General features: G+C 41.3%; 1 pseudogene; it reads left to right on the plus strand.

Annotated features, from left to right (window-relative positions):
• The first annotated feature begins 2,218 nt into the window (after positions 1–2,218).
• LOC141290782 (alpha-2-macroglobulin-like) lies at positions 2,219–12,996 on the plus strand (annotated as a pseudogene).
• The last annotated feature ends 1,265 nt before the right edge of the window (positions 12,997–14,261 follow it).

Here is a 14,261-nt window from a genome sequence, read left to right on the forward strand (position 1 = left end):
CGCTGTCGCTACAGATGAACAACAAGTTGTTTGAAATGGCTTTGGCCGCTACAATGAACGAGTTAGACTTGGCTTTCCATATAAAAGAGGAACAGAAAACCGAAAACTCGAATCGTTCCTTTGCAAGAAGGACGTTTTTGCTGTTTTGCCGACTGTATCTGACGCGCTTCTCCCGAACTTTGTTAATGAAACATCATTTAGCTCTGCTGGTAGCTAAGCGTGTATTGTTGTGATTGGTCGTGGCGTTATCCAATTGCGTGCAGTTAGAGTTTCAAATGCATGTTTGGTGCCGCCCCTCGAGTTAGGCAGTTTTCATTGCTCAATCCCAGACCCTTAATCTTAATAGATTAGGGTCTGGATTTTTCCAGGCTACATTTTTTCTGCTCTTTATGGTCAAATTATTGCAATTATCGACCTATGTTTTTATGCAGCAAACACATAGAGTTGTAAATGTGAAAGAAGTTAATGTGCCTTCTAAAAATCTAAACAATTAAGACAGTAATATTTATGTTTTAAATAAATATAATAAATGATAAACTCGATTTATCCCTTTTAATGGTATAAAGGCTGAAATTCAATTGTATAAGATATTTTGTTTTTGTGTGAACCTGAATTATAAATCATGCCATTTTATGCCTTAATATTCTACCGTCTACAATCTTACAATACAATACATCAGGGGCCACATATATTTTCAATAGTGACCACACAGAGTTTAATATAACAGCTGTTCTTTATTATTGTGTTTAACAGAGAGAAGACAATTTAATACACAACAATTTCTAATCAAAATGAATAGGTCCACAAAAATATTTTTAATCTTTTAAACATTAAAATGGTCTTTTGTGTTCTGTTTCTTTCTCAAAACTGCTTCACAGCATAGAAGCCTCTGTAATGATATGTATATCAGCAAGGAATGTGTCACAGTATACAGTACAGTATTGCTGTACTGATGTTTTGAGCACAGCCCTATTTAGAGAGCCCCTTTTATAGTGATAAAAATATTACTAATTCTATTGTTTGAGTCCTGAACTAAACATAAATGCAATTAAAACTTAGAATAATACATTATTTGTCTTATTAATGACATTGTTACTTGTTACGTAAGTAACTGGATGCCTACAATGAGGTGACGGACCCGAGGGGCTCTTAAATGCCTTGTTCCAGGTGCCCTTTTTATACTTTGAGCACCTGCCCCTTTAAAGGTCTCTGCACGGCCCTGCAGTGGAGCCAAACACATGGAGCTGCACAGACGAGCTTCTGGCCGTCATACGCAGCACTATCCTGAGCCAGCAGAACGCCGTGGTGTGGCTGGAGCAGGAGCGACTCCAGTAGACACCCATCCTCATGTTCACACTTACTGTTATTTAGAATTGGTAATTGGGTAGATGGTTATATGGTTACAGCTCAAATACACCATAATGTGAATCCTTTAATATGAATTTGAGCAAACTTTTTACTGACGCTGGGGAATGGGTATTATAATGCTTATATGTTCATGTTTTATATCACCTTTTTACTCTGCACTGGAGTAGTTCTTAAGGTATAGTAGTGTAACGGAGGCCAGCCAGTAGGTGCTGTGCAGGTAAACCTCACTCCCCTGATCTCAAGAGACGCACTAGCGACTGACGCTAGAGGTTTCTGCCTTTAGCCTCCTTGTTAGTGCGTCCGCCTCCCGTGCCGGAGACCCGGGTTTGAGACCCGCTCGGTGCGGTAGGGCCCGGGTGTGAGGGGATACAGTAGTACAGTCGTGGCCAAAAGTTTTGAGAATGACACAAATATTAGTTTTCACAAAGTTTGCTGCTCAACTGCTTTTAGATCTTTGTTTCAGTTGTTTCTGTGATATACTGAAATATAATTACAAGCACTTCATATGTTTCAAAGGCTTTTATCGACAATTACATGACATTTATGCAAAGAGTAAGTATTTGCAGTGTTGGCCCTTCTTTTTCAGGACCTCTGCAATTCGACTGGGCATGCTCTCAATCAACTTCTGGGCCAAATCCTGACTGATAGCAACCCATTCTTTCATAATCACTTCTTGGAGTTTGTCAGAATTAGTGGGTTTTTGTTTGTCCACCCGCCTCTTGAGGATTGACCACAAGTTTTAAGATCTGGGGAGTTTCCAGGCCATGGACCCAAAATGTCAACGTTTTGGTCCCCGAGCCACTTAGTTATCACTTTTGCCTTATGGCACGGTGCTCCATCGTGCTGGAAAATGCATTGTTCTTCACCAAACTGTTGTTGGATTGTTGGAAGAAGTTGCTGTTGGAGGGTGTTTTGGTACCATACTTTATTCATGGCTGTGTTTTTGGGCAAAATTGTGAGTGAGCCCACTCCCTTGGATGAGAAGCAACCCCACACATGAATGTTCTCAGGATGCTTTACTGTTGGCATGACACAGGACTGATGGTAGCGCTCACCTTTTCTTCTCCGGACAAGCCATTTTCCAGATGCCCCAAACAATCGGAAAGAGACTTTATCTGAGAATATGACTTTGCCCCAGTTCTCAGCAGTCCATTCGCCATACTTTTTGCAGAAGATCAATCTGTCCCTGATGGTTTTTTTTTTGGAGAGAAGTGGCTTCTTTGCTGCCCTTCTTGACACCAGGCCATCTTCCAGAAGTCTTCACCTCACTGTGCGTGCAGATGCGCTCACACCTGCCTGCTGCCATTACTGAGCAAGCTCTGCACTGGTGGCACTCCGATCCCGCAGCTGAATCGTCTTTAGGAGACGATCCTGGCGCTTGCGGGACTTTCTTGGACGCCCTGAAGCCTTCTTAACAATGCAGTGGTTTTTTTCGGGATTAAGTTAATTTTCATGGCAAAGAAGGACTATGCAATTCATCTGATCACATTCTGGAGTATATGCAAATTGCTATTAAAAAAACTTAAGCAGCAACTTTTCCAATTTCCAATATTTATGTAATTCTCAAAACTTTTGGCCACGACCGTACACTTTAATCTTTTTAAGATATTGAACTAGATATCAATAAACTGTATTGTATGTTTTTTGTTTTTGAGTTATATCTATGGAATGATCTCCAATTTGGACAACTGCATCCATCAGGTGCATCAGGTGTTACAGTAAAAAAAAAAACAGTCTGCTACTGATAAATGTTCTTGACTAGTTTTGATGATTTAAACATATGACTTTCTCACTGCCAGTTTGTGTTGTTCTTAAAGCCACTAATTTGTTTATATCGACTGTAAAAGGCGTTCTTGTTTGGTTTTGCTTGCAGATATAATGCAACGGTGCGAGATCAAATAGCAGATTTTAGATAAATAGGCATGTTCCTTTCATTCAGCTTAGCAATGTTCTTGACATTTAATAGTGACAATAATATCTAATGATACAAATTACAAGTTTTACATTTACTTTGTGATTTCCTTTAAGTAAAAATACTTTTAGAAAATGACTCTTGAGACGAAAGTTATCATCCCTTTTAACACAGCAAAACTTGTGGATTTGACTTATTTTACACTCATAGCAAAATGTAAAAATCCCCCTTAGTTTTTACATTCTCTTCTGTATTATGGATCTTTTCCATAAAATGGTATATTCAAGTCAATTCGCCATTATTTTACAGCAGTTTACAGATTGTTTCAAAGCAGTGTTACAGTGATACACACACACACACAGGAAAATGATTTGGCAATGCAAACAATTCAATTCTGCTGTAAAGCAGCTCTAAACTAGAAAAGAATTCCTTTGCAATCAATGTAAGCTTTAATAGACTGTATGTGTATATATTAGAGCATACAAACCATGACAAGAATTCTAATGGTTTAACTACCAATATACAATACACACCATCAAATGTTAACTTTTAAAAACTTCTTTAAAATGGTTCCCTGTAGTGTTTTGGGACATATTTCATTGGGATTTAGTGGTTTTAACAAGCCATCGATAGATGGCGATAAGTTACCATTATATTATATTACTATTATAACCAGTGAAACCATTGTGAGAACAGCACTGATGGCAATGGTTGTCCCAGCCACCATGTTTAAATCACCAGCCTAACTCGGAAACTCTGGAATCAAAATTATTTCCAAATTTTCCAGTAATATGACTTGAGTTTAAAAAGAGTTATCTCCCCAGATTTACAGATAAACTCAAGTCTTAGCTCAAGCAAAAACGAATCAAGCTTCATTTGAAGTTGCTGAATGAGGAGAGGGAGCTAGTAAAATCTTTGCATGGCAGAGGGAACCAATTCAGGTGCTGTGTCTCCACTAATGAGCTGATTGAGTTGAATCAGGTGTGTTAGATGAAGGAGACAGAAAACTGTGCAGTGCTGAGAGTGTCCTGAGACAGGTTTAAAAACTCATGAAGTAGTAGCTGGTTGAAATAAGCTGAAGAGCAGTAAATACTTGTAGGGTTTCTGAAAGGGATATATAATTTTCTTCTTGGATGATTGTTCTTCATGGTTGTGATGGAGATTTGGCTTTGGAAAAGATTTATTTTCGCCCTTTTCTTCTTCGCTGTGGATGGACAGAGACCAGGGCCTTCTGCGGTTAATAGGCAGGAATCAGGGCCGTGAGTATTACCATTGACTATGTCTCTCTGTGACCGCACACCTACACAAGTATGTGTTTGGAGCAGATTCCTTGTAGTTAAACTTCAATATGTTTCCACAGGTTCTTCATGGTGACATTTCCTGCAGTGATTGAGTCTGGCTCTGGTGCCAAATTGTGTGCGAGTCTTCTGAAACCCAATGAGAGTCTCACAATGACCATTTCTCTGCTTGATGAGAAAAATATGGCAACTCAACTTGTGCAGCAGATATCTCAGATGGAGTTTCACCGGTGTTTTAGTTTCCAGGTCTGTTATCATACTGCAAATGGAATGCTTGTCTGGTCTTATGCCCATTAAAAACCCATTCCTCTACAGGCTCCTCAAGCAGATGCAGAGTCAGTGCAGAAACTGCAGGTGGTGGTTAAAGGGAGGTCCTTCAAAATGATTGAAGAGAGGAAAGTGATGTTCAGACCTTACCTGCCTTTGACATTCATCCAAACAGACAAACCCATCTACAATCCAGGACAAACAGGTGAGCTGTGAATGACTTGTTCAGAACTTGATGCACTTGAGCATGTGGAAAGTCCATTATGTAAATCAATTCTCATTTTGCAGTGAATTTCAGAGTTGTGACCATGGATGCCAAATTTGTTCCTCTTGATCAAATGGTAAGACCTGATTTGTCTTTCATCTTTGTGATTTTCATGACTCTTTATGTGCTTAATTCCTCTGTTTATGTCCTTACAGTACAGTCTGGTGGTGGTGGAGGTGAGTTTGCTCCAGTGCAAGTCTTTGGAGATGTGTTTTCTGCAAGTTATTTGTGTGCTTACGTTCACTTTTACCCCCATAATAGGACAATCATGGAAACCGCATTGGTCAGTGGACAAATGTTTCGTCAACGAGGTGGATATTGGAGCTTTCTCATCAGTTAAATCCAGAAGCTCAGGTTGGGATGTACACACTGAGAGCTTTTATTGGTGACCGAATTATCTCGCAGGTTTTTGAGGTGAAAAAATATGGTAAGTCACATACGATGTGTATCTGGTAGCAATGATTGCAGATCTGAGGTCCTAATTTAAAGAACTTGTTTATGGTTTAGTTTTACCCAAGTTTGATGTCACTGTCGCTGCGCCACAGATGCATAGTGTTGGAGATGTAGGACTGAAGGTGGAGGCTTGTGCCAAGTAAGTAACTTTTCTTGATTTTTGTCTTTTGGATGGTAAATTATTGATCTTAATCTAATGTTTTCCTAGGTACACATATGGGCAACCTGTACCTGGTCAAACGTTGGTGGAAGTGTGCCGTGAGCCGTTTCCATACGCTGTGGTTCCGGGCTTGACTCGTGTCTGCCTTAATAAAACTGCCAAGGTTTGGGACCGCAGCTGTACAAGAAAGGATTTGTCTTGTCTGATATGCCGACTCTGTAATCTGACAATCTTTGTTTTGTTACCAGATGAACAACACCGGCTGTGCCTCCCTTATCTTTAGTATATCAACGTTTTTCAACACCAGATTTGAGAATAATCTGCAAGATGCGTTTCTTGTTAATATAAATGTCACTGAGGAGGGAACGGGTGAGCTATTGGCTAATTTGAAACTACTGTATTTATTTGGTGTCTTCATGTCTGTGGCTTTTCTTTTCCTTTTCAGATGTGGTCATGTTTAAATCCACAAGCGTGTCCATTACGTTTGAAGTTGGCAAGGTCACGTTTGTGGACCTCCCAGAGTTTTTTGACCATGGGTCAACGATTAAAGCAAAGGCATGTAAAGGTTCATATTTTGTTACTGAATCTTTCTCCTTGGTTCATTTCCTAACTTTTAGCTTTCTCAACAGATCTTGGCAACTTACTTCAATGGGACGCCAATCGCAAGCAAGGCAGTTTATCTCCTGGATGGTAGCCAATGGCCAAACAAACTGCTGTTGAATCTGACTACAGACCAGAATGGACTGGCTGTGTTCTCCCTCAACACTGCTAATTTTCCTGAAGTTGACCTGAATCTGGTGGTATGATTTGTCTATCCTTCTATTTTGAGTAAAGCTTTTATCTTGCAAGAAGCCAATTTCCTTCATTTGTTTCCCAGGCAAGTGCAACTTCACAGGTTGTTTATGGTTCTAAATCACCATACTTCAGTACAGATATGAGGGTAATTCCACCACTTCAAGCTGCTACTCCCGTCACCCCAACGTTTAGTGAACTGACCATAGAAAAGCTTGAGCAGCCACTGAAATGTGGCACTGCATATCCAGTGACCGTCAAGTATTCCTTTGTTGGAGAGACTGGCGACTACAGTGCTGACATCATCTATATGGTATAGTGTGGTGTGGTTGTGATGGTTTGTTTGCCTGGCAACTTTTGTGCACCAGTCTGGTTTTCTGTCTTCTGCTAGGTCTTGTCCAGAGGAGTGATCATTCTGCATGGATTTCAAAAGGTCCGAGCAAGGGATTCTGAGACCGTCACGAGTGGCACAGTGTCATTTCAGCTGTCTGTTGGTGTCAATATGGCTCCAGTAGTGCAGATTCTGGCTTTCTGTGTTCTTCCCAGTCAAAATGTAGTGGCTGTTAGTGCGGCTTTTGACACGAAAATGTGTTTCAATAACCAGGTATGGTGTGCATATGCATCTTCCTTCATGTGGGTAGCTGTGATGTTTCCTTCACCTTGTGAGCTGGTTCTTGTTCCAGGTGTCTCTGCAGTTCTCCCCGGCTACGGCCCTTCCTGGCGAGGGAAACGTTTTGACTGTCTCTGCTCAAGCAGTATCCCTGTGTGGCCTCAGTGCTGTTGATCAGAGTGTCCTGATCATGGAGCCTGGAAGACGCCTGAGTGCTGAAGCGGTACCTATGTGCAATTAATCAGTTCTTGTTTGAAGCTATCTGGATGAGAGTATGTTGTTGACATTTTTAAAATCCGGTTTATATCTGACTAGAATGCCACCAACATGCCATGATTTGATTCCTACACTTTGCTTTTTACAGTGGTTTTTAAGTTTAGTGATCTTATATTAACTAGATGAGCACTCATGGTGATTACTTGTTTGAAGATCACCCAAAGTGTCTCTTTTAAACTACTTTGCAAGGCTCAGGTTTTTTCCCCTTATGTTTATAGGTGTTCAACCTTCTCCCAGTGCAATCGCTATCAGATTATCCTTTCGGTGTTGAAGATGAACAGGAGTGCCTAAATGTTCGGCCCCGTCGAGCTGTGCCTACAGACCAAGCTTATGAAGCCTTCAAGGTAGAACCTGGTTTATAATCGTAGTCACTGAATGCTCCCTGAATTCAAATTTCTTATGACCTGTTGTTCTGACAGAGCATGGGGATGAAGATTGCAACCAATTTGCCCATCCGAGAACCACAATGCCTGATGTACAGAGGCTTGAATTACTATCGCAACTTCCGTGATGGTGTGTCTCTTAGGTTTTTAACCTTCAATTTGCCGTGTGTGCACATGACTTGACATTTAATGGCTTCTCCTTTTGGTTTCAGTCATGTTTTTCCGTCAACCTGTTGCCTTTGAGATGGCTCCTGCTGCAGTTGCAGAAAGTGCTGGAGGCGAGAGCAGTTCTTCTGTTGATGTGACCGTCAGGACTTACTTTCCAGAAACGTGGCTCTGGCAACTCGCTCAAGTCGGGTAAATGAGGCTGTTCTGCCCTTTACAGCACTTGCCACCATCTGAAGCCTTCTAACAAATTGTACCCCTTCTACTTCTGGTGTCCTTTCTTCAGAGAGTCTGGATCCACACAAGTTCCTCTCAAGGTTCCTGACACAATCACAACGTGGGAGACGGAGGCCTTCTGTCTGTCCTCCAAAGGTCTCGGTCTGGCTCCTCCTGCTCTGCTGACCGTCTTCCAGCCCTTCTTTCTGGAGCTTTCCCTGCCATACTCCATTGTCCGTGGGGAGAGTTTTGAGCTGAGGGCCACAGTCTTTAACTATCTGTCCAAATGCATCATGGTCTGGGTTCACTTTTATTGAGATAATGGATCCATAGAGAAAAGAGATCCAGTTCTTTGCTCAGTGTGCATTATTCATTGGCAGGTTAAAGTGACTCCAACAGCATCCTCAAGCTTCACTCTTCGATCACTTACTGACCCGTATTCATCCTGTCTCTGTGCCAATGCGAGGAAGACCTTTAAATGGGTTTTAATGGCTTCTGTTCTCGGTCTGTTTTGGACTGTATTTCAAAGTTGAGGTGTATGTGAAGTGTTGCTGACCTTCTGTCTGTACTTTAGGAACTGTGAATGTGACGGTCAGCGCTCAGGCTGAACAATCCCAGTCTTTGTGCGGTAATGAGGTTGTGACCGTGCCGACGAGAGGACGTGTTGACGTAGTCACTCGAAGTCTACTTGTTCTGGTAAGTGTTGAGCAGCCTTCTGGGGTTTGACAGTGGAGCTCATTGTGTTTTAATTGCTGTGGTGTTTGTTGCTTCTGTAGGCTGAAGGAGTTGAAAGGACAATCACTGAGAGTTGGTTACTGTGTCCAAAAGGTTTGTTTGCACTCGGTGTCTCAAATGTCTTCTCCCTATACCACCAAAAGGAAGCCTAGTTCTCCATGATCTATTTTTAAATTTAATCCACAGGAAGCATCCTGTCAGAAGATGTGACGCTCATCTTTCCAAGAAACATGATTCAGGGATCAGCCAAATGCTCAGTTTCAGTCATTGGTAAAGCAGTTAATGGAGAGAAATTGTCACAGTAGGGCTGTGACAAGTACATTTCCTTGATTAAGCATAATCATCTGCAACTGGTTTTATCGTAAGAATGTGTGGGGGTGTTTTTAATTTTATTTTTTCTTGGCCTTTGGTTTCTCTTCTCTCATAGGGGACATAATGGGGCGTGCGCTAAAGAATCTTGATAGCTTATTGCGGGTGCCTTCTGGCTGCGGCGAACAGAATATGATAGTTCTTGCTCCCAATATTTACATCCTGATGTATCTGGAAGCCACAACACAGCTCACCGCAACCATCCGAGCAACTGCCATTGGTTACCTTCAGAGCGGTACAGACAACCGAATCCATTTAGTATTTAGACTAAATCTCAAGTCCTGTTCATTGGGGCGCTTCAGACTGTCTAATCCTTCCTGATCAAATTCCCATGTGGCTTTTGACCTGAACAGGATACCAAGGACAGCTGAACTACAGGCACAGTGATGGTTCATACAGCACATTTGGTTACGATGCATCCAATACATGGTGAGTTTCATGCAGTGCTTGTAGTTTTGGATACCATTGAGGCAGTTTGACTTGATAAATTCCTCAACGATCAGGTTGACCGCCTTCGTCCTGAGGTCTTTTGGCCTTGCGAGGAAATTCATTTACATTGATCCGAATGTCCTTCAGAGCTCAAGGGACTGGTTGATAAGCACGCAGGGTTCAGATGGCTGTTTTATTCAGCAGGGAACTCTGTACCACAATGACATGAAGGTACGTGTGTGTGTGGTGGTTTTTTGTTTTGTTTTTTCCCTCTCTCTTCTCTCCCCGAATGCACCGTAACCAATCTGAGGATGATTTTCCTGGCTATGCTGCTGCATTTTAGGGTGGAGTGGGGGATAGTGTCACCATGACCGGCTACATCGTTGCATCACTGCTCGAACTAGGTGTCCCTGTCACGGTAAGAGCATGACATATCTGTACTTTCAAGTTTGTAGTCTTAATTTGATTGCTTTTAAATTTGACATTTCTGTGGTCAAAGCTAGGACATGAGTAATACTGGTAAAACTAAGTAATCTTTAAAACAAATGTCTATATTACAACAGTTCAGCCTTATAGAAAGCAGTAAGTGTGCATCTCTTGGTTGTTTGTAGAAGATACAGTGTGTGTGATTTTTATTTGCAACTTGCTGTCTTTGCTAGTTTTAAAGGCGCTGCATAAAGTTACAACGGTTTGCTCTGCTTTCAGGATCCTGCCGTTACTAAAGCTCTGTCATGCTTGAGATCTTCTGTTGGGAACCTGGGAAACACCTACGCCACTGCTCTGCTCGCCTACACCTTTAGTCTGGCTGGAGAAACCAGTACACGATCGCAGCTTTTAACTGCCTTGGACAACACTGCCATTTCTGAAGGTGAGATTTAATATCGGGTTTATTGACTTGTTTTACTTTTTATGGTGCTTTTAAGAAAAATGGCTTCACGAATGTCTGTTCTCCCCTCCGTCATGTCTTTTAGGTCCTAAACTCCATTGGTCTCAGACTTCATCTGGTGATACTCTGGCAGTGGAAATCAGCTCGTACGTACTGCTAGCCATTCTCACTGTGCAGCCTGTAACTACAGCCAATCTGGGCTATGCTAACCGCATTGTCAACTGGCTCGTGGCCCAGCAGAATCCCTATGGAGGCTTTTTCTCCACCCAGGTGACTAACTATTAAACATGCATGATTCATGCGCACTTTGTTGCATTTTAGCAGATGCTTTTATACAAAATTACTAGAGGAAATGGCTATAGCTCAAATTGCAGAGCATGGTGTTAGCAACACCAGGGTAATGGTATGGTTCAATTCCTGTCTGATATAAACTATAACTTGAATTGCTTCAGATAAAAGTCTCTTGCAAATGTATGAAGGGATTTTAAATGGTGTGGATGTGCTGGTAAAATGCAAATGCTGTCTTTCCTTGGGTAAAGTTGCTCATGTTACAAGAATGGCAAAATGCAGTGATTAACAAATCATTGCTTGTGCAAATATATAACAGCACTTCAGAAATGCATTGAGGACTTCAATGTTGCTGATTTAACACCTTTGGCATTTGATAACCATTTCACCTATAGAAATGAGTGGCATAATGTCCAGTGGCATGAAAAACAGTAGTCCGCATTTGAAGTGCATCAACCTTTTTGTCGAAGTTGTCCTAAATCCAAAATGATACCCCTTGTCTTAGGACAACTTTGAGCTCTTTTGATCCACTTCAAATGTTGACTACTGTACATGACTTTGTCTTAAGAGATTCCCGTAACTAGATTTGACACTGAGTGAAATATCATTTCTGGCACTTTATCTTTTTTCCAAACTTGTGAGACTTCCACCTCTTTTGTGTTCAGCAGAAGATTGGTCAATTGACTGTAGTCATTGACTGCCATAGTACAGGTAAAAAAAAAAATCAATGGCTACCAGCAACTGTTTGGTTTCCAGCGTTCTTTGACATGTTTTTGGGACACGTGTAATGTTGGATGAGGTGAATATACCTTAATAGCTGTTTGTTTTAGGACACAGTGGTGGCTCTTCATGCTCTGTCGGTGTATGCTGCTCAAGTGTTCAGCTTGGAGGGATCCAGCACAGTTACCGTTCAGTCGTCAGTGGCAGGAGGAGACGTTTATACCTTCGAGGTGAATCGGGACAACCGGCTGCTTTATCAGGAGAAGCCGCTGAAGAGCTTTCCAGGCAAATATAGTGTTAAAGCGAAGGGCTCCTCCTGTGTGTCTGTGCAGGTTTGTAAATTCACCTCCTTTATTTCTGTTTCTGTTGTGCTCCTGCTAATTCTCCTTGATTTTCTTTGCAATCATAGATTGCATGTTTCTACAACATCCCAACACCCATTAAAGCTGCCACAACGCTGAGCGTTGAAGCGAAGGTGACTGGAGATTGCCGGCCGCCTGGAGCCAGTCTCATGCTGAATTTCACAGTGAAGTAAGAACCGCTTTGTCTTCTGTGTCCCTTTGCGTCTGTGTAAAGACTCAAAAGCAAAACTAACTTTGCTTTCACACCAAGGGTAACTATAAATTCATGTTTTAAATATAAATGAAATCTTTGTTCAGTGTTGTCTTATGCCACCTTTGAGCTACAAATAAATGCCTTTACGAAGTTTAATGTCAAGTCAGAAGCACTTCAATGTCCCCTTTTGCAATGCAAGTTTGGCTTAATGCTCTTAAAAGCAACTGGAACAGAAAAGCAGCTGCTCTTCTCTATATTTCCTTTAATTCAGATACAACGGTGCAAAACCAACTACTAACATGGTTCTGGTGGATATCAAGCTCTTGTCGGGATTCACTGCAGACACATCACTGGTTCGTATGCATTTTTAAGGTGACTTTGGGATCCTTGAAGCAGCTCGAATGTAAATGATGGGGTTTCTTTCAGCTTGGATCTTCACCGGAGTCCTTCGCTCCATTAGTGCAGCGGGTTGACGCTGAAGATGATCACGTGCTTGTTTATCTGAAAGAGGTGAGATGCACTGGGTTCACTACCAATGACATGTCTTTTTGTCATGGATTTGTCCAATATTTAAAGACATTGGCATTTGTTTTCCTTTAAAACTGTCTGTATTGGTTGCGCAGGTTCCCAAAGGTGTCCCGATGAGCTATAGGCTGCAGCTGAAACCGGTTCTTGCAGTGCAGAATCTCAAGCCGGCGGTCATCAATGTCTATGACTACTATCAGACAAGTACTCTTCCATCTTTGACTTGTACCTTGGAATGAATTTCATGTAGAAGTCCAAGCTCATTTCCTCTTTTCCCTTTCAGGTGACTCATTCGAGACTACATACACATCTCCTTGTAAATGATTGTGCTCCAGTACTGGCTACAAGATGCATTAATCAAATAAAACTCCTTTAAGACAAATTGGTGGTCTCGTTGCTTGTTTTCTGAAATATGAGTGTTGCAAGTTTGTTAATGTTTTACTTAAAAAAAAAAAATAAACATATATAGATTCCCTAAAAATTGTTCAATACTGAAGACACATTTTTCAAAACAGTTCAGTTGGCTTGGCTTTACAGAAGCCTATGCGGACCAAATTGGGAGTGATTGCTTTTTCAGACAAAATGCATGCAATTTTGTCATCCATACTCCACAATTGGATAAACACTATACATTTTCAGCACTTGCGTGCATGTCTTTTGATTGTGGGAGAAACCCAGAGGAAAGCAACATCCACACTGAGAGAACATACACACCCCACATAGCAGCAGCTGGGACTCCAATTCTGAACATACTGTACCTCATTATACTAGATTGATGCTTTTATTAATGCTTCAGACAAATCATTCAAACTTCAAAAAGAAAAGTTCATTGATTATGTAATCCTCCCTGTTTTTAGTGTTTTATTTATTAAAAGCGACTTACAATTGGAGCCTATAGCTCATCGGGACACCAAGGAGAAAACAGAAGTCATTGCATTTGGAAACAAAGACGAAGTTCATAAGGTAAATGCGTACCTTGATGCTAGGGGTCAAAAAACAAAAAATCAAGTCAAGAATCTGGGTGTGATTCTGGAGTCAGACCTCAGTTTCAGTAGCCATGTCAAAGCAGTAACTAAATCAGCATACTATCATCTCAAAAACATTGCAAGAATTAGATGTTTTGTTTCCCGTCAAGACTTGGAGAAACTTGTTCATGCCTTTTATCACTAGCAGGGTGGACTATTGTAATGGTCTCCTCACCGGCCTTCCCAAGAAGACCATTAGACAGCTGCAGCTCATACAGAACGCTGCTGCCAAGATTCTGACTAGAACCAGAAAATCAGAGCATATTACACCAGTCCTCAGGTCCTTACACTGGCTTCCAGTTATGTTTAGGATAGATTTTAAAGTACTTGTTTATAAAGCACTCAATGGCCTAGGACCTACATACATTGCAGATATGCTCACTGAATATAAACCTAATAGACAACTCAGATCACTAGGATCGAGTCAGTTAGTAATATAAAGGGTTCACACAAAACAAGGGGAATCCGCTTTTAGCTATTATGCCGCCCGCAGTTGGAATCAGCTTCCAGAAGAGATCAGATGTGCTAATACATTAGCCACATTTAAATGCAGACTCAAAACTC

Source organism: Garra rufa, chromosome 1 (genome assembly GCF_049309525.1).
Source record: "Garra rufa chromosome 1, GarRuf1.0, whole genome shotgun sequence".
Lineage (NCBI taxonomy): Eukaryota > Metazoa > Chordata > Actinopteri > Cypriniformes > Cyprinidae > Garra > Garra rufa.